We start from the raw sequence: 27,334 nt of genomic DNA, 5'->3' as shown, positions 1-27,334 counted from the left end.
GCTCATTCTGTGCTGCTACCAATGTAGTAACTGATAATGAAGAGAAGTTGCTTGGCTTATGGCTCTGAAGGCTGGGAAGTCCAAGATCAAGATGCTGACATCTGATGAGGGCCTTCATGCTGCATCATCACACAGTGGAAGGCAGAGGGCAAAGAAAGAAAAAAGAGAGTAAAAGGTTCTGAACTCCTCCTTTTATAAGAAATCCACTCCAAAAATAACAAATCCACTCCGACAATAATGGTATTAATCCATTCTTGAGGGCAGAGTCCTCATGATCAAAACACATCCAAAAGGTCCTTTCTCCAACATCTTCAAATTGGAGATCAAGTTTCCAACGCACCAAGTTTGGAAGACACATTCAAACCATAGCATCAACCTTACTCTGCACCAACTCATGAGTGCTTCCTGCTCTGACTTCTGACTCAATGTCAGTGGATTTTGTTTAAACAGTAACATCTCCATGTTGATTAAGCTTTAATTCTCACTTGAGAATTATCATTGCTTTTCTCATTTTCTCAATTTTTTTGTCTGATTGTATCATCAAGATTTAAGATTTTTAAAAATCATGCTAATCTTTCAAGAAATTCTGGGAAGGAATTCCTTCATGGAAATGACTTTTTCCTGAACCATCCAGAGGGAATACTGTAGCCCATGTAGTCTCTTTCTAATGCCCAAGTTTCTCAGCTGAGGAAGTGATTTAAGCCTTCCTGCCCACTACCTTAAACAAACTATAAACTTTTATTTGCTTTTCACGCTATGTCTCTAAGAAGCTGTCCACTAATTTCTTTAAGCAATTCATTGATTGTCCACTGTGTCAGGCACAGCACTGGGGACAAAGATGAGGAGACATACTCCCCACCCACCACTCCAAACCTGAAGTATGGAGACAGGTGATCAGCTCAGGATTATGGGCAATGATGACTTGCTCATGGACATCAGGGGTCACAGGGAGCTCACAGAAGCCAGTGCCAATCTCACCTGAAGGCGTCTGAGAAAGTTCTACATAGAAAGCAGCAGTTTGGTTGACTTTAGAAGGGAAAGGAGACGTTTTCCAGACAGAAAAAAAAGATAAAGAAAGTCATATGGAGATATGGAAAAGATATGGAACCCAGCAAGTGCAGGGTCATGAAATGGAAGATCCTATATGCCACACTGGAGAGTTTCCCTCTATCCCCTGGTAAATGAGACACCTTTGAGGCATGTAGCCAGGGGAGCAATGTGATCAGGTTAGAACAATTTGTTAGGAAAATTCCCTCCACGCACACATTGATGCATGGATGTCTCTTTGCAGAACTCCAGAGACTCAGAGCCCATTTATCCAAAATCAAATTCAATAGCCAGCTGTTCCCTCTGGATTTATATTTAGGTCATAGTGTTTGGTTTTCATCAATTGATCTAGGTGAACACCTGAGCTTTAGTCTGAAAACAGGGACGTCAGTGTCCAAAGACACTTGACAGGAGAATCTTCCACCCCAGTCCATGAGCACCATTCACTTCCTGCTGGAAAATGCTGTCCTCCTTAAAGACCCAGCCACAAGAGCCTGTTCCGGGTGAGAGATGTCTCCTGTCCTGAATCCATTTCCATATGTTGAGTCCGGTGAAAGACATTCTGTTGACCTGGTCAAAGGCACCACCCTTCCCCTCATCATCACCCGGCAGCAAATGTGTGGTTCTGTTTTTTGGTTTTATTTTTGTCTTGTTTTGTTTTGTTTACCACATCAGTTGCTCCTGGTCACCTGTGACTTGAGAAGCAAAACTATGTATATCAATGCAAAAAGCTGAAGTGATGTTGGGGGAAGCATCGCCCACTCAAACATACTAGACTAGATTTTTCTCCAACCAGCCTGGAGACCCAGAAGCACCAAGGAACAGGACCAGAGAACTGGAGACTTGGCTCAAGCAAAAGCAGATGGTTTACAATCAGCTAGACTTTAGATACATCCTTCCCCATCTCCTATCTCCATTTTCACCCTAAAAGGTCCTGTGGCCACAAGGAGCCCAATCAATAACCTCATCAGGGTGAGAATGGGACCACAAAATAAACTTGCACTTGCTAGCGTGTTTTGTTTTCACTATTAAGAATCTGATCTGGGCTTTGCAAACACCGCCGCCGCCTGGAGCCTTGTAGTATCAGCCATGGTCAACCCCACGGTGTTCTTCGACATTGCTGTCGATGGCGAGCCCTAGGGCTGTGTCTCCTCCAAGCTGTTTGCAGACAAGATTCCAAAGACAGCAGAAAACTTTCGGCTCTGAGCACTGGAGAGAAAGGATTTGGTTATAAGGGTTCCTGCTTTCACAGAATTATTCCAGGGTTTACGTGTCAGGGTGGTGACTTCACACGCCATAATGGCACTGGTGGCAAGTCCATCTACGGGGAGAAATTTGATGATGAGAACTTCATCCTAAAGCATACTGGTCCCTGCAACTTGTCCATGGCAAATGCTGGACCCAACACAAACGGTTCCCAGTTTTTCATCTGCACTGGCAAGACTGAGTGGTTGGATGGCAAGCATGTGGTCTTTGGCAAGGTGAAAGAAGGCTTGACTATTGTGGAGGCCATGGAGCGCTTTGGGTCCAGGAATGGCAAGACCAGCAAGAAGATCACCATTGCTGACTGTGGACAACTTTAATAAGTTTGACTTTTGTTTTATCTTAACCACCAGACCATTCCTTCTGTAGCTCAGGAGAGCGCCCTCCACCCCATGTGCTCGCAGTATCCTAAAATCTGTGCTCTCGCTGCAGTTCCCTTTGGGTTCCCTTGTTTCCTTGTTCCCTTCCAATCCAGATAGCTGGATTGCAGAGTTAAGTTTATGATTATGAAATAAAGACTAAATAACAACAAAAAAAATCTGATCTGTAATTAGCAAAATAGAAGTACAAACCACACTATAATTCAAAGTCATATTCTTTAGATATTAAACAGGAAAAATCTAAAAGTTTAACAATACAAAGTGTTGGCAAGGATAGGGGTAAAGAGGAATTGCTGATGTGTAGGTAAATTGGGACATGTACTTTAGAAAACAATCTAGTGCCACAGGTGAGTTTCCTGAAATAGATTCTGAGTCAAACCTTGGCATATAGAAAGTTGATTGGGGAGTCTGAGTGAGGTGGCTCACGCCTGTTATCCCAGCACTTTATGAGTTGGAGGTGGGCAGATCACCTGAGGTCAGGAGTTTGAGAACAGCCTGGCCAACATGGTGAAACCCCGTCTCTACTAAAAATACAAAAAGTAGCCAGGCATGGTGGTGGGTACCTGTAATCACAGCTACTCAGGAGGCTGAGGCAGGAGAATCACCTGAACCCGGGAGGATTAGGTTGCAGTGAGTTGAGATTAAGCCACTGCACTCCAGCCTGGATGACAGAGTGAAACTCCATCTCAAAAAAAAAAAAAAAAAAGAAGAAGAAAGTTGATTGGGGTATTTTAGGGGAGCAACACCTATAACATGTAAAAAAAAAAAAAAAAAAGCAAGGACAGAGGGGATTGTTGTTGAGCTGCAGTACAGTTTCCAGCAGAGATTTCAGCCAGCCGAGGGGAGTTACAGAGCTGGAATGACATTTCAAGATTGTTCCAAATTGAAACAATAAGGACAGGCCTTTGTATCCCCTTACCTCCCCACCGTGGCATACAGGTTATCTCCAGGGAGTGTAACTGTGGGTAGGGCAGCTCCCTTTGGCCAAAATCTGTGAGCTCAGCAGCTGGAGAAATGGGGGCTCTGTCTATAAAGTTGAAAATGTATGTGTTTAATCACCAAGCAGTTCAGCATCTTGGGGTATGCCTTAGGGAAACTCATACCTATACAGCACCTATACAAGGGAGCGTGCACTAGGATAGTACACAAGGGAGCAAGCACCACCAGAGTAGCAGTGACAGTAAAAGTGAAAACCACCTGAAATACGCATGACTAGGAAAACGGATAAACAAACTGTGACACGTTCAAGGGATGCAATGCATGCTTTCCAGTAGTTGCAAGGTTGGACTAAATTCATACATATTGATGTGGATATCTCTCTAACATAAAATTGCTGAGTTTTTTTTAAAAGTAACATCATATTATATCACTTACTAATTTTAAACACAAGGTAAAACTACATATTTATGTACAGATCCTGTGTGTTTGAAGTGTTTAAAAAGCGTTGAAGAACACAAATTTAGGAAAGTGGTGACTTTGGATTAGAGACAGATAGGTCCAGCTGTGCAGGGAACCAAATGGAAACTTCAACATTATCCACAATGATCTATCTTTTTTTTTTTTTTAACTGAGTTTTGTTCTTATTATCCAGGCTGAAATGCAATGGCACAGTCTCAGCTCACTGCAACCTCTTGGGTTTCAGCAATTCTCCTGCCTCAGCTTCCCGAGTAGCTGGGATTACAGGCATGCGCCACCATGCCCAGCTTATTTTGTATTTTTATTAGAGACGGGGTTTCTCCATGTTGGTCAGGCCGGTCTCAAACTCCCGACCTCAGGTTATCCGCCCACCTCAGCCTCCCAACGTGCTGGGATTACAGGCTTGAGCCACCGCACCGGCCTCTATCTCTTATCTTTAAAAAAAAATGCAAAGCAAAATCAACTATGTCAGCATTGATTAATTCTGGATGGATTGTGTGTACAGTGATTTAGGTTTCTAATCAGTACTTTTCTGCACGTTTTTAATTCTTCAACAGTTTTTAAGAAGTAAGAGAATAATCCAGCCTGAACTCTTAGACTGTTGTCAGACTAGTAGCTTAGGAAAAGTAATCACAGACCTCTGGCCTGCAGAATCCCTTAATGACCCCTGAAAATGGTCACGCACACACACACACACCCCACAGACACAAGCAGGGCACAAGGGATCTGTCAGTCACTTGTCAAGCCCAGGTCACTATACATGGAACTTAAGATCTCAGAGCTCCAGCAGGCCTTTCTTTAAGAAACCAACTGCATAAAGTGTTCACAATGCAGGGACTGACCACTGCTGTGAATCCCACCTCAGGGAGGCCAAGCCATGTCCTGGGCATCAGAGAGGACGAATGAACAAGGGCAGATCTCAGACGTCCCTGGACAGGCTCCCCCACCAGACATTCTAGAGACAGACTAGCAAAAGTTCCTCTTAGAATTAATTTCATGAAAGCTTTTCATCTTATTCTATGAATTAAACATTATGCTAGAAACTTGAGATATGTTAAATAAAAATAAAAGGTGCTATCCTTGGCCCCGCTGTGCTAACTTTCTAGCATGGTATATAGACACAGACAACAGATCCTGACATGCGTCACTGGTAGAAATGTAGGTAACATGGTCCAACTACAAGGGACAGTGAGGAAGGCTTCTTGGAGAAAGTGCTTCTTGACCTGGGCTTTAAGAGGATAGATTTCTCCTGATAAAAGAAGGGAAGAGGCCAGGTGCAGTAGCTTGAGCGTGTAATCCCGGCAGTTTGGGAGGCCAAGGCAGGAGGATTGCTTGAGGCCAGGAGTTCAAAACCAGCCTAGACTCCATCTCTACAAAAAATTTTTAAAAATTAGCTAGGCATGATGGCGTATACCTGTAATCCTAGCTACTTGGGAGGCTGAAGCCGGAGGATCACCTGAGCCCAGGAGTTCAAGGCAACAGTGAACTATGATTGCACCACTACACTCCAACTGGGATAACAGAGCAATATCTTGTCTCTTAAAAAAAAATTTAAGGAAAGAGAAAACATTCTAGGCAGAAAGACAAACACACGACAAATCCCAGAGCCATAAAGTATATCACTGGAGAATAGGATAGCAAAAAAATGCTGAAAAGGTGGACAGGGCCAGCGTGTCAGTGTACTTACTCATACGTATCCATCAGAGTGGGCCAGGGTGCGCTGCAATGACATCTAAGTTCTTAGAGATCTGTGACTTAGCCCCGTAAAGGTTTATTTCTCACTCACAAAAAGCCTGAGACAGCAGGCTGCCTCCTCCTCCATAGCCTCTCGGCAGGATCTTTTCTTGCCTGGTCCGGTGTCTGGTGGCCCCAGCTGTTCCTTGGCTTTCAGCATCACTCCAATCTCTGCCTCTGTCTTCACCTGGCCTTCTCTCCTCTGTGTCTATCTGTGTCCAGATTTTTCTCTTCCTACAAAGACATAGGTCACAATAGATTAGAGCTCACCCTAATGTCCTCATTTTGACTTGATTATATCTGCAAAGACTATTTTCACATAAGGCCACACTCACAGGTACAAGGAGTTAGAATATCAACATAACTTTTAAGGAGACACACACACACAGCCTCCAAGGTCACCAACGGCAGGACAGGAGAGAGCTCGGGGAAAACACAGGATGTTTTAAGGGTCAGGTGTGGAAGCAGCTTCCATCACTTTTTCCTCTCTCCTATTAGCCAGAACCTGGTCAGTTGGTCCCAGTCTAATGGAAGAGAAGGAGCTTGTAGAGGAGCATATGAATGTCTGGTGAGTACCCACAGTGTTCTCTGTGACTTCCATGTTCAGGAGATCCCAGCCTTTGTCCCTCAGGCAACAGGATGCCAAGAGTGTGCAGAGGGAGAGGGAAGGAGCGGGTAAAGTGAGTGCCGGTCCTTCGCAACGGGTTAGACGGGAGCAATCCAGGAGACCGGATCGGTGAAGATGCCATCAAAGTGACACAGCAGGAGGGTAATGAGGACCAGCAACAGGGCTGGGTCAGCAAGAAGAGAGGGTAAAATCGCTTCGAGGACATTTTCAGAGAACCAGACAGAGAGAAAAGAGAAGGATTCATTTTTCTGTCTTACAGTCCATTCACATCAGAATATTAAAGAGTTTGAGCTGAAGGAATGCATTCAGCTTTGGAGAAACACTTCCAAATAGTTTGCAAAGTTTCACAAATGTCCAAAACCAGAACATTTTGCTAAAATTGTCCATATATTAGATACCACTGAAGTGAGTGCAGAGTTTCCCATAATGAAACCTGGAGAGGAGATGAAGGAGCAAAGTGAAACGAGAAATCTCTCTTTGAGAACGTTCCTTCTTTTGCAAGGGATCATGGAGAAAAGAGTGCATTTTGGAAAAATACCCTGGAGGCTTCATGTTTCCACTCTGATGCCAGTTCTGCAAGATGATGCCAAAAGTTCAGCACCTCTGGAGCAGTAAAAGGAACAAGCCTCAGGGATGACAAAGTCTACACCAGATGCAAGCTAGCGGGGGCAGCTTCCCACAGACATGTTTGAGTTCTGTGCTCTCAGCGATAACTTACCCCAGGACGCCCATGCCCTGGGAGATAAAGAGCTCTCCAGGAGGAGGGAGTCCTGCCTTTCCTGCACCCAGCCACGTCCCTTCCTGGGGAACATGTATATCAGGGCTGTCTAATCTTTTGGCTTCCCTGGGCCACATTGGAAGAAAAAGAACTATCTTGGGTCACACATAAAATACAATAACACGGCCAGGCATGGTGTCTCACACCTGTAATCCAGACACTTTGGGAGACCCAGGCGGGCCGATCATCTGAGGTCAGGAGTTCGAGACCAGCCTGGCCAACATGGTGAAACTCTGTCTTTACTAAAATTATAAAAATTAGCCGACCATGGCAATGTGCACCTATAATCCCAGCTACTCAAGAGGCTGAGGCAGGAGAATCACTTGAACCGGGGAGCTCACCTGCAGTGAGCTGAGATCACACCACTGCACTTCACTTGAGCCAGAAAGTGAGACTTTGTCTCAATAAATAAATAAATAAAAGTATAAAAAACACACACAACACTAACACTAACAATAGCTGATGAGCTATAAAGAAAAAAGTCGCAAAAAAAAAATCTCATGATGCTTTAAGAAAGCTTACAAATTTGTGTTGGGCCACATTCAAAGCCATCCTGGACCTCATGGGACCTGCAGGCCACAGGCTAGACAAGCTTGATGTACATGTACTTGCTTCCCATTCTACTGTCTGTATTTCAGAAGTCAACCTATACTTCCTATAGGTAGTTTTAAACACAAGGCTGAAAGGGATCAATTTCTTCAAGACAAGCCCCCCAAGCCCCTGAAGGGAGGCAAGGCTGAGGATCCCTTCCAGGTAGAAAGCTTCCCAGGCAACAGGCAGGAAGCGGCTATGCTACAGACGCCTTGGGCTCTGTGCTGCGGAGAGCTCAGCTCTGCGTGCAGTGGGTCCACGCTGGGATGCGCATTCTTTGTCGCCTAGTCGAGCTGTAATCCAGAAAGTTAGCATTTGCTTCAGTGTGACACAGACCATATTACAACCATTACCTCTCTTTTCCCACTGCTGCCTGGAGGAACTGCAGCAGGCTGACCTGTGCTGAGGGAGACAAACACATCCTCCACTCAGCTCATGAAACACCGTGTTCCAAACTCACAAAGCATCCCCCAGTCAGAGCAGCCAGCTAAGTGTGGGGACTTGAACAATGTCCTCTTCGCACACTGGAAATGCTGTTTAGAAGCTGAGTGGCTCACACCTCTCATCCCAACACTTTGGGAAGCCAAGGTGGAAGGATTGCTTAAGGCCGGGAGTTCAAGACCAGCCCGAGCCACATAGTTAGACTCCATCCCTACAAAACAATCTTGTAAAAAAAATTAGTTAAATGTGGTGGTGCACACCTGTAGTCCCAGCTGCTCAGGAGGCTGAGGTGAGAGAATCACTTAAGCCCATGAGGTCAAGTCTGCAGTGAGCTGTGATTGCAGCCTGGGTGACAGAGTGAGACCCTATCTCTAAAAATATTACATGATGCTTCAGCCAAAATGCCTTGCTCTTTTTTCTTCTCTTTTTCCTCCCCACTCTCCCATTTAAATCTTTCCTCTCACTCTCTTTTAGCTCAAGTAGATCCTGCTGTCCAGAGCAAAGTGTAAAATCAGGAACAATTTGAAAGAATAGTTGCTGGGCTTGGCGGCTCACACCTGTAATCCCAGCACTTTGGGAGCCTGAGGCGGGGGATTACCTGAGGTCAGGAGTTCGAGACCAGCTGGCCAATATGGTGACACCTTGTCTCTAGCAAAAATTAGCCTGGCATGGTGGGTGGGCGCCTGTAATCCCAGCTACTCAGGAGGCTGAGGAAGGATAATCACTTGAACCCGGGAGGCAGAAGTTGCAGTGAGCTGAGATCGCAGTCATTGCGCACAGTTGACTGGTTATTTCAGGGAAGCAACATCTATAAGGTGTAAAGAAAGCAAGGTGAGTGATTGCACCATTGTACCCCAGCCTGGGCAAAAAGATAAAAAAACTCTGCTCTTTATTTATTCATTTAAATAATATTCAAATAAATGTTTAAATACTTAACAAAAATTAAAATTCTTTAAATAAATAATACTTATATGTGAGAACTAAACAATCTGTACTTATGGACACAGAGTGTGGAACCATATACACTGGAGATCCAGGAGGGCACCAGGCAGGTGAGGGATGAGAAATTACTTACTCGGTACATTATTTTGGTGATAGTTATGCCAAAAGCCCAGACATCACCACTAACCAATATATTCATGAAACAAAACTGCACTTGTGCCCTGAAATTTATACAATGTATACAGTTTTTTAAAAGAATACAGTATTATCAGGTTAAAGGCAAATGGGGAGAGTAGAGTGGTAATCATTCCCCTCTAGAAAGTAAATTCCACTCAACTCTCTTAGACCCCAGACTTTCCAAGGGTAAGGACTTTGCCTAACCTCCATCGGCTCAGACACCACAATGTATCGTGTGAGTATTTTTTATGTGACTTGTGACTAATTGAATGCTTTTTGTATACCTCAGGTGATTTGCACACAGTTAACTGAAAACCAAGAAGGAAAACTCAACGTATCACGAAGCTCCAACCCGTGTGACCTGCTGGAGAACGCAGTTGTAAAGGTGTTTTTCTCTCTAGCAGGGATTGTTGAAACAGATTAGAAATGCCCCAGTAGGGTCTGCTAGCCTTTCCCAGCTGCAGAAGTTGTTAACATATTTTAATCACCCAGATGAACACATAAGGTTAATGATCCTTATGATCTCCTGTAACTTGAAACTCACCTGCTTCAAACTTTTCAGACACTCTTGATTTCGTTCCTGAGAATATCCAAAATCCTGAAATCTTCAAAATTTTACATCAGCAGTTCTCAAACATTCTAATCTCAGAACTTGTTTAGACTCAGAAAAGATATTTAGGACCTCAAAGAGTTTTTGTGTACGTGGGTTATATCTATTAACATTTACCATATTAGAAATTTAAACTGAGAACACTTTCTAATTATGAATTCATGATTAAACAACAATAATAAAACAATTTTTTTTACAGGGTCTCACTCTGTCACCCAGGCTGGAGTGGACCATGGCTCACTGCAGCCTCGACCACCTGGGCTGAAGCGATCCTCCTGCCTCAGCCACCTGAAGTGCTGGGATTATAGTCATAAATCACCATGCCCAGTCATCAAACAATTTTTTTTGGAGGCAGGGTCTTGCTCTGTCACCCAGGCTGGAGTGCAGTGGCACAATCACAGCTCACTGTAGCCTCGACCTCCGAAGTTCAAGCTCAAAGGATCCTCTCCCCCAAGGCTCACCCCACACCCTCAAGTAGCTTGGACTACAGATGCACACCACCCCACCTGACTAATTTTTGTATTTTTTGTAGAGACAGGGCTTCATCACATTGCCCGGGCTGGTCTCAAACTCATGGGCTCAAGTAATTCACCCACCTCAGCCTCTCCAAGTACAGGGATTACAGACATGAGCCACTGTATCTGGCCATAAAACAATTTTTTAATGTAATAATGTTTGTTGTTTAAACAACAATGATAAAACTTCTGTTAATATAAACAATATAAATAAATATAATTAACATATATATAACAAAATAATTGCTATACATGAATATAATTAACATATATAACAAATGTAGCATATATAGCATAATTAACATACAGATATATTTCAACATAATTAGCATAAATAAATGTAATTAACATACACATTTATGAAAATTGTTTTTCAAAGTACACAATTTTTAGTGAAAAAAGTGGTATTATTTTACATTTTTGCAAATCTCTTCATGTCTGACTTAACAGAAAACAACCGGATTCTCATGTCTACACTCAAACTGCTGTGATAAGTTATGTCAGTGTATCTAGAGAAAACCTGGCCTCTCACAGATACACAGTTGGAAAAGAGACGAATACTTAATAGGCATTTCAGATAATGGTGAATATTCTTTTTTGATATTACATCAAATCTCAGTACATAGTCATTTCTTAAAGGTTAGTTGCAATGTGGAATCTGAAACCATATCAGTAACCTTTTCATACTCAACTATATTAAGACCCATGAAATTATCTTGTCCTTTGTCCTTTGAATGGGTCTGTCACACATACATGATTTTCTATCATCATGTCATTTGGAAAATATTGGATCACTGAGTTAAGCAGATCTTCCAAATGTTGTCACAGTATACTTCTACATTATCAAAAAAAATCTCATTTGTTAAATAACCACCATCTCATCAGAAAAGTCTTCAAGTATTAGAGAACTATGCAAGTTAACCATGACAGATGCAAGTTTTTCAAAATTCTAGTTTTCATTTGGAAACTCAAATTTTATTATTGGCTACAAATAATGGCTATCATATTTCTTGAAGAGACAGGCTCCCTTTGCTCACGTTTTGAGAAAATATCTGGCAGGTATCCAAGTCTGAATAGCCACTGTTCGATTATATGCCATCACTCTTTCAAGGAAAGCTGGCGTTCCATGAAGAAAGGGCTAGTGGGGCTTGCAACTCAATTGCAACTCAAGTGTTTTTCCCTGAGAAAACTGCTTGAGTTTGGTATGCAGCCGAGCACTCAGTGCTCCTGTTTCCCATTTCATTACACCACATTTTTAAAATATACTCAAGACGAGATTTAATTAAAAAGTAATTGTTTTTACACCTTCATCAATATCCTTAAGTGAAACTGGATTTTTTTTTTCTGCAAAGCCAGGTGGTGAAGGATACAATGACACCAAGTACAGCCTTAATGTGGGCTAAAGCCCCATCATTTTTACTTCTGTTTTGCATTTTGACAGTGACGTATCAAAATGATATAAAAAGCAAGTACCCGCCAGGCACAGTGACCCATGCCTGGAATCCCTGCACTTTGGGAGGCCGAGGCAGGTGGATCACGAGGTCAGGAGTTCAAGACCAGCCTAGCCAAGATGGTGAAATCCCATCTCTACTAAAAATACAGAAACTTAGCTGGGCATGGTGGCAGGCTCCTGTAATCCCAGCTACTCAGGAGGCGAGTAAGAGAATTGCTTGAGGTTGCAGTGAGTTGAGATGGCGCCACTGCACTCCCAGCCTGGGCAACAGAGCAAGACTCTATCTCAAAAAAAAAAAGCAAGTACCATCTTATTAGTATTATGAAAAACAGATTTGACTTCTCATGCTCTCTGAAAGGGTCTCAGGCAACACTAGGGTTCCCTGGACTATGCTTTAAGAACTCCAGCCCTCTATGCTCTGACTTCTGCCTGCCTGTTGGTCCCCTCTTCATTCAGGGGTTTAACTGGGGCTCCCCTAGAAGCAGACCAGGAGACAAGGATTGAAGAGCAAGTAGTTGATTTGCTAAGTGACCCCAGGAAGTACTGGGAGGGGAGTGTGGGAGTGGCATGAAGAAGAGAAGGGAACCAATGCATGATGTGTTTGTTCATGAGCAGGTTACCCCGGCCGATAACTGGAGCTCAGTCCTGCAGGAGATGAGGTAGGATGGCCACGTCATCCTACTCCATCATGTGACTCAATGGCTGAGGGAGCTGGGGCATTTATCCTCCCGCTCTCATTGCTGCTGACTAGAGGCTGCTTGTGGAGACCTCCCCTATCCCTCATTCATTGTGACTTGGGGTATTCCCAAGTGCTGTTCCTTCTACCTGGAACCATCTTGTGTCCAACTCTTTGCCTGGCCAATGCCCGCTCATTCTTTAAGTCTTAGCACAAGCGTTACCTTTAGAGAGACTGTCCTTCATCCCCACTATTCTAAAACAGATTCCTCTGCCACAGTCATTAAAAGTACACACAGTTTTCCCCCTTAGAGAGCCCCCCTACAGTTTGTAATTCTTATATTTTTGTTATTCTTTATTTACTGCCTTTCTTCCCACTAACCCAGCACCTCTGTAGCATGAGGATGGGGACCGTGTCCACGATTTGTTTTCCACACTTACATTTCCAGCACCTAGAACATGCGTGGCACACTGTGGACATACAACAAACTCTTGTTGAGAGGATGGATGGGTCAGGAGTACATGAAAGCAAATAGCTAGAATTCCCAGTGGTGATTCAAGGCAAGTAATTCAGGTGATCATTTTAGAAAATTCAAGCACGCTGTTGACTATCGTCCTCTAAAGCTGAGTATGAGTTCAAAGTGCCTGAAGGAATCCCAGCCTTGGCCTGTGTGGGTCACAGACCCACACTAAAACATTAGCCACGCCCAGCTAATGTTTTGTATTTTAGTAGAGATGAAGTTTCTCCATATTGGTCAGTCTGGTCTCAAACTCCTGATCTCAAGTGGCTCAATTGCAGTCACTACTGCCTCCCTCTGCCCCTGACACCTTGCAGGTCCTATTTCCTCTTCGAGGACACTGATCCCACAAACTGATCCCACATGGGCATGTGAACATGATCTTAGAATGAGAAGAAAGGGAAATACCAGAGAAAGATTTCAATGTGTCTTTCCAAATTCTGACACACACCATCATACGTCATGACACTGTGCTTCACGTAGAAAGCAACAATAAAATCTGACTGGGCACGATGGCTCATGCCTGTAATCCCTGCACTTTGGGAAGCTGAGGCAGGTGAATCACCGAGGTCAGGAGTTCAAGACCAGCCTGGCCAGCACGGTGAAACCCCGTCTCTACTAAAAATACAAAAATTAGCTGGGCATGGTGCCACATGCCTGTAGTCCCAGCTACTTGGGAGGCTGAGGCAGGAGAATCGCTTGAACCCCGGAGGTGGAGGCTGCAGTGAGCAAAGATCCAGCCACTGCACTCCAGCCTGCAGACAGAGCAAGACTCCATCTCAAAAGAGAAGAAAAAGAAAAAAGAAAGCAACAATAAAATCCAAATTAAGAATGAATGAATAAATCATGCATAAGAACAACCATAAGATGGTGGAAGGAACTTTCCTCTCTAGATTTCATGCATACTGGATTTTATTTTTCCGCAGGAAGCCACTGTCTGAGACTTTTTATTTGTCTGTTGATCGGTTTTTATTGTTTTTGTTTTTGCGTTTGTTTTTGAGTTGGAGTATTTTTCTTGTTGCCCAAAGTGGAGTACAATGGCGCGACCTCAGCTCAGCACAATCTCTACCTCCTGGGTTCAAGTGATTGCCCTGCCTCAGCCTCCTGAGTAGCTGGGATTATAGGCATGTGCCGCCACGCCCAGCTGATGTTTTGTATTTTAGTAGAGATGAAGTTTCTCCATATTGTTCAGTCTGGTCTCAAACTCCTGATCTCACGTGATCCGCCGCCTCGGCCTCCCAAGTGCTGGGATTACAGGGTGAGCCCACCGCGCCCAGCCTTTTGTTTGTTTTTGGTGCTGCTTATTTGCAATGCCAGACAAGTAGAAAAAACCCAAAAGAAAAACTTAAACCTTACAAATCATCTCATAACCCATGATTAGGGTTTGGTTTGGTTTGGTTTTTGTCTATTATAATTTTCAAATACATTGTCTGTAGAGTAGAAATTTTGTTAATAAAATATAATTCCCTCATGTGACACTTTAAAAGAACTGAGCTCCATGATGGACAGTAGGGTTGGCAAAGCCTTCTCTAGGACTATTTAATCTACTGCTGGGAAAATGCTAATTCCCCAAAACCTTTTTCAAGCTCAGGCCTCTAGGAGACTCCATGCCAAATTTATATGCCCAGGTGCATGATTTCATATGTACTTTGAATAACGGTATCTGATCTCAGAAAATCAAACGGAATTAGGAAAAGCAATTGCCTGCAGGGATTTTCATTTTGTATTAGTGACATGAGATCATTCATACGCCATGCCATTTTAACAGTCTAGCATTGTCGAATTAGAAATCTTTCCACAAATCCACTGTAGAACGTAAAGTGTTTCTTTTCTTCCTGTTACATGAAGCGAAGGAAACAGTTGTTCTGAAATGCAGGCAGTATCAAGGTAAATGTGGTGTCCATTTGCTCAGTGAAAAAAAAAACATGGATTCTTTCTTTCTTCCAGAAGAGAGACAATATTTAATCTTAATTACTGGTGCAGTGTTGGAGATGTTGGTTCCAAGTCAAGGAAGCAAAGTAGCTAAAACAAAATATGTTGAGGCATCACAGATCAAAGAGAAGTAGACACTTATGAAAATGGGAATGGAAATACAGTAAATGACCACACATAACCTGTGCTACTCACTCATTGCAGAGCTGCCTTTGCTTCTCTTAGAAACATCAAAGCCTACTTTCAGGTTTCATCAAATATCTGGGACTCCAGTATCCCAGACATTTGGTCTCCTTAGGCAGGCCATAAATTGCAAAGCATCCCACCCCAAGAGGAGAAACCAGAAGGGCTTGGCTGCCAGCCAAAAGGAAGCCCTGGACCATTCTGTGTGCCATTATATCCTCCATGGTCCTTGGGTTTGAGTTTGCACCTGGCTGCCCAGGACCTGCTGAGAGATGAATGGGTGAGCTCACATTTGAAAATCACAGGGCAAGATGTCATGAGGCTCTCTAAAGGGAGACTACAGAATGTTAATAGATGGAAGAGGCCCCTTAAAAGAGATTTTACAGCATCCCTGAGATTTGCTGCCCTTAGAGTAACACCCTGGCATCTGCTTAATGTACACTTAAGTCTTTACAAGCTCAGGCTCCGAATCACAATGGACAGCATCCTTCCACTTCTACTAAAAGCCTGACATTTGGTACCTCAGTCCTTCCTTCTCATTGTCCTCCCCTGTGGCTTCCTTCCTCATGAGTCCCCTGATGGTAATATCTCCACAGCCTGACTCACCTCACTCCCACGTCCTCCCAGAAGCCAGCTCGCCCATCGACGGGGCGGCAGCTGGAGCTGCCATGGCCACTGAGAACTCAGAGACCCAAGGGGAAGGAACTCCATTTTATAAACCTATAACCTCAGCCCAGAAATATTTCCAAGCCCCAAAGGGCTAATTTACCCCTCTTCACAATCAGCAGATCATTCAGCTCTTTTCAGTATTAGGAAAAGAACCAAAATGATCTCCAAAAGCTGATACCTCCTGGTAGAAGCCTTGGCACAAATGCTCACAGAATGACTCGTAGCCTCACCAATAGCTCAGAAACGGGTGCCTGCCATGTGCCAAGCTCTGTGGTGAGCTTTTAATACACATTGACTGATCTAAGCCTCATAGCAATGCTGTGGGTCGAATGAACTGTTATTCATGCCCATTTCATTTTTATTTTTACTTTTTGAGATGGAGTTTCACTCTTACCACCCAAACTGGAGTGCAATGGGACAATCTCCAGTCACTGCAACCTCTGCCTCCCGGGTTCAAGTGATTCTCCAGCCTCAGCCTCCCAAGCAGCTGGGATTACAAGTGCCCACCACCACAGGTGGCTAATTTTTGTATTTTTAGTAGAGACGAGGTTTCACCATGTTGGCCAGGCTGGTCTTGAACTCCTGATCTCAAGTGATCCACCTGCCTCAGCCTCCCAAAGTGCTGGGATTACAGGCACGAGCCACCATGCCCGGCCAATTCATGCCCATTTTAAAGATGAGGAAATAGAGGATGAGAGAGGTTGGGAACTTGTACCAACAGCACAGCCAGAAAGTGGCAGAGCTTTGATTCCAAGCAGGATGGTCGATCTCTGGAACCTGGCTGCCAAAGCCAACACAGGGTCAAAAGATGATGAGATGAGAGAGCAAAGCCTTCAGATTTCTCAACCATTATACCCAACCATTATTTCTTTTTAGGAAAAGCTCCAATTCCCATTTGAATCATTCATTTAAATGAGTAAGTATGTATTAAGCACTTATGGTTTGGCACTTAAAGGCTTCACAAAATTAATCAAACCGTGATAGATAAATAAATAAACCGTATGCTAGGGCCAGAAATGAGATGTTGGATTCAGAAAGGTGCATTCAGTGAACCTGTGAAACCTCCCCGCTTCTCAAGAACAGACAATTACTAACGGCGCCTTGGATCTGCACTGCAAGGGTCCCTGCCATCATTCCTTACTCTCAAGTGTGTAATACACTTGCTTGTTGAGGTGACCTCCAGGGCCTAATCACCATTCTTAAAGCAATGCAATTAGTCATGAGTAATGAGGGTCTAAGTTGGAGTGTTGCCTAGTTAGAAAGAAATGGTTCTGAAAAAAATTGCAAAAGAATATATTGCATAACTGAATATTAGACATAAAGGAGATAATCAAATTTCAAGTTAACAAACATTGGTCAGGCACAGGGGCTCATGCCTGCAATCCAACACTTTGGGAAGCCAAGGTGTAGGATCGCTTGAGCCCAGGACGTGGAGACCAGCCTAAGCAACATATGAGACCTCATCTCCACAGAAAATTTGGGGAAAAAAAATTAGCTGGGTGGGGTGGGCTCCAGCTGTAGTCCCAGGTACTCAGGAAGCTGAGGTGGAAAGATCACTTGAGCCCAGGAGTTCGAGGCTGCAGTCAGCTGTGATTGTACCACTGCATTCTGGCCTTGGCAAGAGTGAGACCTTGTCTCAAAAAAACAAGACCAAAAAAAAAACCCTACAAATATTTATTGAGCATTTTCTTCATGCAATGACTTATACAAAGATCATCTAGAGACATCCCTGGCCTCAAGGTGCTTACATAACAATTTAGAAGGCCGGGCGCGGTGGCTCACGCCTATAATCCCAGCACTTTGGGAGCCCGAAGCAGGTGGATCACAAGGTCAAGAGATTGAGACCATCCTGGTCAACATGGTGAAACCCCGTCTCTACTAAAAATACAAAAAATTAGCTGGGCATGGTGGCGGGTGCCTGTAATCCCAGCTACTCAGGAGGCTGAGGCAGGAGAATTGCCTGAGCCCAGGAGGCGGAGGTTGCGGTGAGCCGAGATCGCGCCATTGAACTCCAGCCTGGGTAACAAGAGCAAAACTCCGTCTCAAAAAAAAAAAGAATTTAGAGATCAGGGAAATAAGACAAGGAAACAAATAATACTACAAATTAGATTAATCATGTTGTGACAGTTGCAAGGGGAACACTAGGAGTGAGGGTCTCATACAGTTTGGGGCTAACAAATGATATTTTAGAGACCTTTACAGGCATGGAAGGAATGATGGGTATGCGAGCCCTCTCATTGCCCTCTCCAAGTCAGCTTAGACTGAAGTTCGAAGTTCAAGCCCACACCCACCATTGCTGGAGGCTGGTGGCATGATGCTGTGGGTCACCCCTCAGCCGGAATTATCTGCTGTTCCTGGCTCCATCCAACCACTTCTATCTGGGAACTCTGGAGTCACAAGGAAAGGGCATGGATTGCTACCAGAAGTGTTCCGGTCCTCACAGAAGCCCAAGGAAACAGCCTCTTGTTAGAGAAGCCAGCGTCCCAGGAATGCGAGAGGAAAAGGGTGCCGTGTGTGACATCCATGGGAACGTAAACAGAACACTAATCTAGAAGGGAGGCAAGTAGGAGTTAGAAAACATCAGTTCCTAAATGACTAACCCACTTCCTACACAGATTGCATGGTGAAAAGACTGCTGTGTTAGTAGGAGGTTTAAGAGATTAGGGATACCCATTGTGTTCCTGGCTGATACTATCACACGAGTTCTGTTCTAATACATTCACTGAAGGTTCCACATTACATTCAGACAGATGACATTCTTCTCCTACAACAGGCAAGAGAATCTCCAGATTCTCATTTTATTTGATTGTGATTTTTTTAAAGAGACCACTGGCAGGGGCTTTGGAATCTTTTTAATGTACAAAGGTAATGGCAAATACAGGAATTGATGGTCTCTATGTCTCACCATTCATATACAATTTTCTTCCTGGAAAAAAAAAACTTCCAGGAATTAGTGTCTAGTGTATGATAATTATGAACCTGTTTTGTATGAGGTGGAACCTGCAGGTCACATCTTTTGTGTTATAAGGAATACTATTTAGATGACTCGATGTGGCCAATTAATGAACAATGCAATTTTTGTGTATCAGTCCATTTTCCAAATTATGATATGTTGTAATATCATCAACTTGGAATTCTCTCGTACGAGTCAGTGAAAGATGTTTGGGTTTACAGTTTCTGAGACTGCGCATGAAAATGTTATTAAACCTGAGTTATTGAGCTTGTGGGCTACAGTTTCATCTAAATTAATACAATTCAGCCTGAAGGCAAAAGAACATATTAAAACAGAGCTCCTAGGAGAAATGGCTAATTCCAGTACTGTAGCAAGAAAGTACAGCATGAGCCTGCAACAACAACCTGTTTTGCCAAAAAGTAAGGGAACAAGGGTATGATCAAAAGGACACAGGATCCTGTACACAGGGGCTCTTACTGGCCAAACAGGGGACACTTTGAGCGTCAAAATATAACAAAAATAATGCATCCTATCCTGGCATCCATTGAATAAAATAAGAATGGGAAAGTCCATACTGATTTAAAAAATAAATGGGGGAGAAAAAAGAACATGCTTTCTTATAGTAAAATGCTAACTAATAAATGTAGAAAAAATAGAAGTAGAAAATCATTCTTTTATAACCATCATGGTAATAATTGGTTCAAACAGGAATTATCAATGGCTGTGAAAAGTAGAGCATGTGACAAACAATAGGACATTTCTATATTTTCAAAGTATTTTGCGGCAGATGACTTATAAATTACAAAGGAGAACATAATGATTTCTAAGGAAGAAACCTGACAGATGTCACCTAATCAAGGAATCAAAGTTAATATCACCAACAATAGGACAGACTGATAGGACTGACGTGCCTTCAGATGTGATAGGATGGGAAGAACACAATGTCACTCCTTCAGCGTTTTGTCCAAAATGCATAATCTGAATGGGATCATGAGGAAACATCAGAAAAAAGCAAACTGAGGTTGGGCGCAGTGGCTCATGCCTGCAATTCCGGCACTTTGGGAGGCCATGGCGGGTGGAACTCCTGAGGCCAGGAGTTCAAGACCAGACTGGCCAACATGGTAAAACCCCGTCTCTTCTAAAAATAAAAAAATTAGCCAGGCATGGTGGTGCACGCCTGTGATCCCAGCTACTTGGGAGGCTGAAGTAGGAGAGTCACTTGAACCTGGGAGGCAGAGGTTGCAGTGAGCCAAGATCTTACCACTGCACTCCAGCCTGGGCATCAGAGCAAGACTCCATCTCAAAAAAAAAAAAAAAAAAATGAGGGACAGTAAAGGCCAGATAGCAAATAACTGGCCTATAATTTTTTTAAAGGGATAACATGAAGAATGAAGAAAGGCTGACGAACTGGTCCAGATTAAAGGTATGTAAAAAACCATTATGACTAAAAAGGTAATTTGAGCTTTGGATTAGGCTCAGGATTGTGGGGAAAAGAGGTGGGGATGGGAGCTGGGGGACATGAATTGCCACAAAATTATTGAAACAATTGGTGCGATCTAAACACAGACTCTAGTAGACACTCACATTGTATGAACGTTGGATTTCCTGGATCCTGTATTTGTACTGTGGCTATATAACAGACTCTCCTTATTCTTCGGAGTATACTCTGGAGCATTTATAAAGGGACATGATATCTGCAACTCTCTCCTAAATGGTTCAGAAAAAGCCAATGTGGCAAAATGTTAACAACTGGTAAATCTGTGCAAAATGCATACTAAAATTCTTTGTACTATTTTCGCAATTCTTCCAAACATTTGAAATTGTTACATGAGCCCTAGCATCCCCTCCAGTCTCGTTGATCTATGGGTCTATAATACTTCTTTAGATAATGGTAACAGCACCAGTAGGATTTCCTACTGGTATGGCCAGTGCCTTACAGATTTTACATTACAATATCTCATTGCATTTTCACCACAATGCAGTGAGGCAATTACTACTGTCCCGATTTTACTGATGAGAAAATTGGAGACTTAGAAAGGCCAAATAATAAAATGTTGGATTAGATGGCTGCTCAGTGTCCACCCACATCCCTAATCTCCATGGGAGAAGTATACTTCCCCTACCCCATATTTGTTGGGTGAGGGCCGTGGGACTAAATTTGGGGGAAGGAATGTTAGTGGAAAAGGCATGAGTGGAAGTTTGAAATGTGATTGTCTTTTTGGTTGTGCTTGCCCCTTGGTGCTTCTGCCATGATTAGGAGAAAAACATGACTTATGGAGCAGGCCTGAACCTAGCTCACAGCTTAAACCCAAGCCAGCTGAGCCCAGCCTGGATCAACCAACACAAGCCAACCCATGGATGCATGTTATTAGCTGCACATTTCAAACTTCCACTCATGCCTTGTCCACTAACACTCCTTTCCCCAGATTTAGTCCCATGGTCCTCACCCAGCAAATATGGGGTAGGGGAAGTGTACTTCTCTCATGAAGATTAGGGATGTGGGTGGACACTGAGCAGCCATAGCTAATCTAACATTTTTATTATTTGGCCTTTCTAAGTCTCCATTTTTCTCATCAGTAAAATTGGGATAATAGCAATTGCCTCACTGTGTTGTGGTGAAAATGCAATGAGATATTGTAATGTAAAATCTGTAAGGCACTTTGGAGTGGCAATAGATAACTGATATTTACAACTTTACAGTGGCAATAGATAACTGATATAACTAACATGTCTGAAATCACAAAGACAGAAAGAACTGGAGCCAGTCAGGAGTGGTGGCTTACACCTGTAATCATAGCACTTTGGGAAGCCAAGGCAAGAGCATCACTTGCATCCAGGAGTTCAAGACCAGCCTGGGCAACATAACAAGACCCTATCTCTACAAAAATAAAAATAAAAAATAAGCAGGGTATGATGGCACACACCTGTATGCAAGCTACTGAGGAGGCTTAAGTGGGAGGATCACTTGAACGCCGAAGGTGGAGGCTGCAGGGAGCTCTGATCATGCCTCTGCACTTAAGCCTGGGCTACAGAGCAAGACCTTCTCTCAAAAAAAAAAAAAAAAAATTGGAGCCAGGAAACCGTGTTGTTGTGGTGCCTTACACCATTCCTCTATCAAAGAGCACTTCCAAATATGTATAGCCTTCTTATTCATAACGGTGACTCATGACCCTGTAAACTCCTAACATACATACTGACTCATAGAATAAAAGCTATTATAGCATCTAATACAAATCTGTTTCATTTTATTTTGCAGTAAGCTGATAATCATGGCATATTTCTATTTATCAGCCTGGTCATATGGTACTACTATTCTTCAACTGTAATAATTATCAAAATATTCAATATACATGGATTTTAAGTGGCTTGGAGAGGTATTGCTTGAATAATCACCAGCCTCTAATGTCAGATGAAAAAAATCAATTCTGTAAAAATTGGGATGAATTTCCTAGCAAGGGTTTTTACTTGCCTGTGCTCTAAGACAGAAGAGAATACATTCCGCCAGATATTTTGAGTCTCTGGTTTTAGTCTTCCACAGAACCCAAGATGAACAAATACACCTGTTCTCAAATCTTAGATCCAAATTAAATCTAAAGATAAGTTTGTTTGTTCGTTTTTCCCAATGACTAAAGATATTCTTATGTTTTTGCTAACATATTGAAACATTTTTTCTTATACTAACAAAGGCATTCTTTTCAGCCAAGGCGTCTTTTTTTTAAAGTAACATTTAGCTGAAAAGCAAATCCTATAATAAAAATGCATCTAGGTATGCAGAAAGTCGATTGCGGAGGCTGGTTGCAATGCTGTAATCCCAGCACTTTGGAAGGCCGAGGCAGGTGAATCATCTGAGTTCAGGAGTTCAAGACCAGCCTGGCCAACATGATGAAACCCTGTCTCTACTCAAAATACAAAAAATTAGCTGGGCCTGGTGGCGAGCATCTGTAATCCCAGCTACTCTGGAGACTAAGGCAGGAGAATCGCTTGAATCCGGGAGGTGGAGGTTACAGTGAGCCGAGATCACGCCACTGCACTCCAGCCTGGACAACAAGAGTAAAACACGGTTTCAAAAAATAAAAAGCATCTAGGCATCTAGAATTATAGCACAAGGGTTACAACTTGGCTTGTAACTATTAATTCAGTTATGCAACAGTTCCTGGATCATTCAATAGATCTACTTTGAGCAAATTTCTGGTAAAAGAAATAGCCACTGTTAATTCTTTTGTGACAGTGCTCTCTGCTTTCATTCAAATCAGATGTGGCCAGCAAAAAAGAAGGAGAAGAAAATGTCAAAAATTGAAAGATTATAAAGTTAATGCTCAGTCAATAATATGCTGTTGCATGTACGCCTGATATGGGAAATGTTATACTTTGAGAATCTGGTCTTTTGACTCCTTTAAAATCTCCTATAAATATACATAAACATGAACTCACTAAAACACACGCTTATTTTCTAAAGCCTGAGTTTTTTTCCCTCCTGAACGAGCAAGGCTTATTATTTACAGAAATGGACATTAAAGATAGCTCTGGTGATACTGTCTGCAAAGCAGAAGACTCTCCTCAATGAGACAAGGCAAAAGGTGTGTGAATAAAAAGTAAGAAAACCAACTAAAAGAATAGAATGCAAAAGCTCTCCCACTGGCTTGTGAAGACGACAATAAAGCAGACATTGGAGCTAATTTCATAATAATGAAGCTTTGGTAACAGTGACAAAACAAATGTAATGCCTTTTTAGGGGGTAGATGGCATAGTCTCCTCTTAAACGTTCTCATGAAAAATAGATGTTCTTCTGCCATCTTTGCTGGATAAAAGGGAGCCCTGTTCAAAAGACTGAAACAAAGCAGTGGATCAGGAGCTGGGAATTTCCAAAGAGGAAAGATGTTCCATTGCTTCTTTTTTTTTTAAGAAAGGGGGCCTCAGTATGTTGTCCAGGCTGGAGTGCAGTGGCTATTCACAGGCACAATCCCACTACTGATCAGCAGGGGAGTTTTGACCTGCTCCATCTCCAACCTGGGCCGGTTCACCCCTCCTTAGGCAACCTGGTGGGCCCCGGCTCCCGGAGGTCACCATATTGATGCTGAACTTAGTGTGGACACTGGATTGGCATAGTGCACTACAGCCCAGAACCTCTGGGGTCAAGCGATCCTCCCACCTCAGCCGCCTGAGTAGCTGGGACTATAAGCACGTGCCACCGCGCCCGGCTGCTTCTCATTCTTAATTTATCTTCACAGTGTATGCAAGAAGCTATTCTTAGATAAGAAAAAAGAAAACAAAAAAAGGAATAATGACAGCAATTTTGACTTTATGACAAGGCTCTGGTCCCACTAAATGGCCTCTAGATTTTTCTAGTATGACGCAGGTCATTTATATTTTTATTTTTATAAGAAGAGAAGTCAGCACTTGATTTTTCAACTATCGAAGTGGAATATTGGTTAGCAAATGTTGAAACTTTAAATGAGATGTAAACCATATCAGAAGTGGCGAGGCAGCAAATGTGCATCTGTGGCCTGCCCCATGAAGCAAGACAAGGGTCTCATTTAAAACTCAAAAAACACATAAATTATTCTGCAATGGTGTAAAAAGTATTAGAAAACAATTCATCAACAAACTGGTGGAACTAATGTTATGCAGATTAATTTCAAAGTCCTTCAACATCAGAGACATCATAAAAACATGTTTAAGAGGAAGAATCCATTATGCCATCTGGAATTCAGACTTCTGGTTGCAGACCAATTGGTATCATGAATTAACCTTTTCAGTAGAAGTAATCTGGTATGGTCAATACATCACAAAATATGAGATAGTAGTTACATATGTAATACAGAAAACAGACCCCCATCCATAATGTTCTGGTTATGGCAAGCCTAAGTTATCTGAAAAGGAATATACATGGAATATGAATTCGTAGACATTTTAGCACTGCAATAAATAACACATATTGCATTTGTTAAATAATACTGATATGTGTAGGTTAAGCCTATATTCTTAACATTTTTAAGGTTCTTTCCCCTTTTTGAGTTGGGACTTAAGAGTGGCGAGACACTGCACTCCTCTTGTTTAAAGAGGCAAGAGGGCCTTATCCCACTTCTAAGAACAGGTTTTGTTTTCTGAGTGCTTACTCTATGTCAAGCAGTAGCCTTAGATGGCAGAGCCAGGATTTGAACTGACCAGTCTTACTCCATAGCTCATCCATTTAAGTGGAATGATTTGATGTCTCCCACACATACATCTAGAAAGTGTGATTCCAGAATGTTTCTCCCCAAAATCCCATAACACTCATTGGCTCTAGTTGGCAGTGACTTTGAAGTCTCATCACTATCTGTGCCCTAGGAGACTTCTAGATGCCTGAGGTAAGAAAGGAAGCAGAATGTTGGAGGGTGGCTGTGCTGACCCCTCCCCTCTTCCCTCCTCATGGTTCTAGGGTGGGCACTGTGTCTGGAACTCCTGTGAGCAATCACTGTCACGCTCCCAATGAGATTCAAACCGGCTTCTTCTCATCTTGGCCAACTAAAGAGGGGACCTCATCACCTTCCACATTTCCTGGCCAGCAAGGATCATAGCACGGATTTCCAGGAGGGGGCAAGATCTTCCAGTGACCCTCACGAGGGTGCATCCACCCATAGAGAGCCGGCACAGCTTGTCTTTCCTGCCCTCACTTTCCCAGAGTAGCAATCCCCTCATCACTTCATTCAAGTGGCATTATCTTTTTTCTAAAAGAAGTTTGGACAAAAAGAAATAAGGCATCTCTCTGATGTATTGAAGCTGGTTTGCCAAACTTGTTTATGCCGTTGGTTATTTAGTTGCCAGGTTGAATATCACCTATACTCAAAGTTCAAGTTGCTTTCAAAAACTAGCTGACAAAAACAGACGGGAAACTGAACGTCAGACTAAAGTGGCGATCCTGCTCTACACAGGGCTGAAAAAGCTTCCATGTGACCGCTTTGCAGAAGCATCTTCATATCAAATACCAATTTATTCTCTTTAACCAGAGTAGGTGGCAGCCTAAGTGATTATTACTAACTCCTGAAGTTCCTTAACTGGAAAATGTCTTTCAAACATCAATTAGAGAAGGTTTTGAAAGGTAATTCCCTTTAGTGCTACTACCTTGATTTAGCTTTACACTAAGTACATTATTAGTACTCAACATATACTGCTGAGAAAGCAAAGGAGAGGAGAGAGAAATTCATTGCCTGCAGTGGGGAAAGAGCATACTCTATAGACAACTAATTTCTTGAGTAATTTCTTAAAATTACTCTATTATTGTTTTCATTTTGTTGTTGTTGTTGTTGCTGTTTGAGGCAGTCTCACTCTGTCACCCAGGCTGGAATCTAGTGGCACAATCGCGGCTCACTGCAACATCCACCACCTGTCAAGCGATTCTCCTGCCTCAGTCTCCTGAGTAGCTGGGAATACAGGCATTCACCACCATACCCAGCTAATTTTTATATTTTTAGTAGAGACAGGGTTTCACCATGTTGGCCAGGCGGGTCTTGAACTCCTGATCTAAAGGCTTCCGCCTTGGCCGCCCAAAGTGCTGGGATTACAGGCATGAGTCAGTGCACCCAGCCAAAATTACTCTATTATTGAATATAAGCTCAGTAAACACTTTTTGAGTGAATGAAAACTGAATGGACCCGCCGGGCGCGGTGGCTCACGCCTGTAATCCCAGCACTTTGGGAAGCCGAGTCGGGTGGATCGCGAGGTCAAGAGATCAAGACCATCCTGGTCAACATGGTGAAACCCCGTCTCTACTAAAAGTACAAAAAGTTAGCTGGGCATGGTGGCACATGCCTGTAATCCCAGCTACTCAGGAGGCTGAGGCAGGAGAATTACCTGAACCCAGGAGGCGGAGGTTGCGGTGAGCCAAGATTGCGCCATTGCACTCCAGCCTGGATAACAAGAGTGAAACTCCGTCTCAAAAAAAAAAAAGAAAGAAAAGAAAAAACTGAATGGAAAATGGAAGATGGGGAGAAGAGAAGGGAAAATGCAAACTAACTCTGTTTACTTCTTGATTTTACAAAAGGCAGCTAAATGGTACTTTGACAACAAACTAGGGAATAGAATGAAACTTTCTCAACCTGATAGAGTGTCTGTGAAAATCCCACAGCTAGCATCACATTTAATGGGAAAAAAAACTGAAAGCTTTCCCTCTAAGACTAGAAATGAAACAAAGATCTTTTCTCTCACCATTTCTAGTCAACATTGTGCTGGAGGTTCTTTCCAAAGCATCTAGTCAAGAAAAAGAAATGAAAGGCAGCCAGGCGCTGTGGCTCATGCCTATAATCCCAGCACTTTGGGAGGCCAAGGCAGGTGGATCATGAGGTCAGGAGATGGAGACCATCTTGGCCAACATGGTGAAACCCCATCTCTACTAAAACAGAAAATATCAGCCAGTCATGGTGGCACACACCTGCAATCCCAGCTACTGGGGC

The 27,334-nt window shown here is 42.9% G+C and overlaps 1 long non-coding RNA gene and 1 pseudogene across 1 annotated transcript in view; one reads left to right on the top strand and one right to left on the bottom strand.

Moving 5' to 3' along the window:
- Positions 1 to 2,136: 2,136 nt before the first annotated feature.
- On the top strand, positions 2,137 to 2,771 carry LOC100895675 (peptidyl-prolyl cis-trans isomerase A pseudogene; annotated as a pseudogene).
- A 1,925-nt stretch (positions 2,772 to 4,696) lies between these two features.
- Positions 4,697 to 27,334, bottom strand: part of LOC128931401 (uncharacterized) — a 41,379-nt gene continuing 18,741 nt past the window's right edge. The window contains exons 2-3 of the long non-coding RNA XR_008479753.2: positions 8,877 to 9,086; positions 4,697 to 6,074 (exon numbers count right to left, since the gene is read on the bottom strand). This is a non-coding gene — a long non-coding RNA (uncharacterized LOC128931401). The remainder of the gene's footprint in view (positions 6,075 to 8,876; positions 9,087 to 27,334) is intronic.

The sequence above is a fragment of the Callithrix jacchus genome, chromosome 2 (genome assembly GCF_049354715.1).
Source record: "Callithrix jacchus isolate 240 chromosome 2, calJac240_pri, whole genome shotgun sequence".
NCBI classification, from domain to species: Eukaryota; Metazoa; Chordata; class Mammalia; order Primates; family Cebidae; genus Callithrix; species Callithrix jacchus.
Note: the sequence above shows the minus strand (reverse complement) of the source record. Positions and strands in the feature narration are given on the sequence as shown.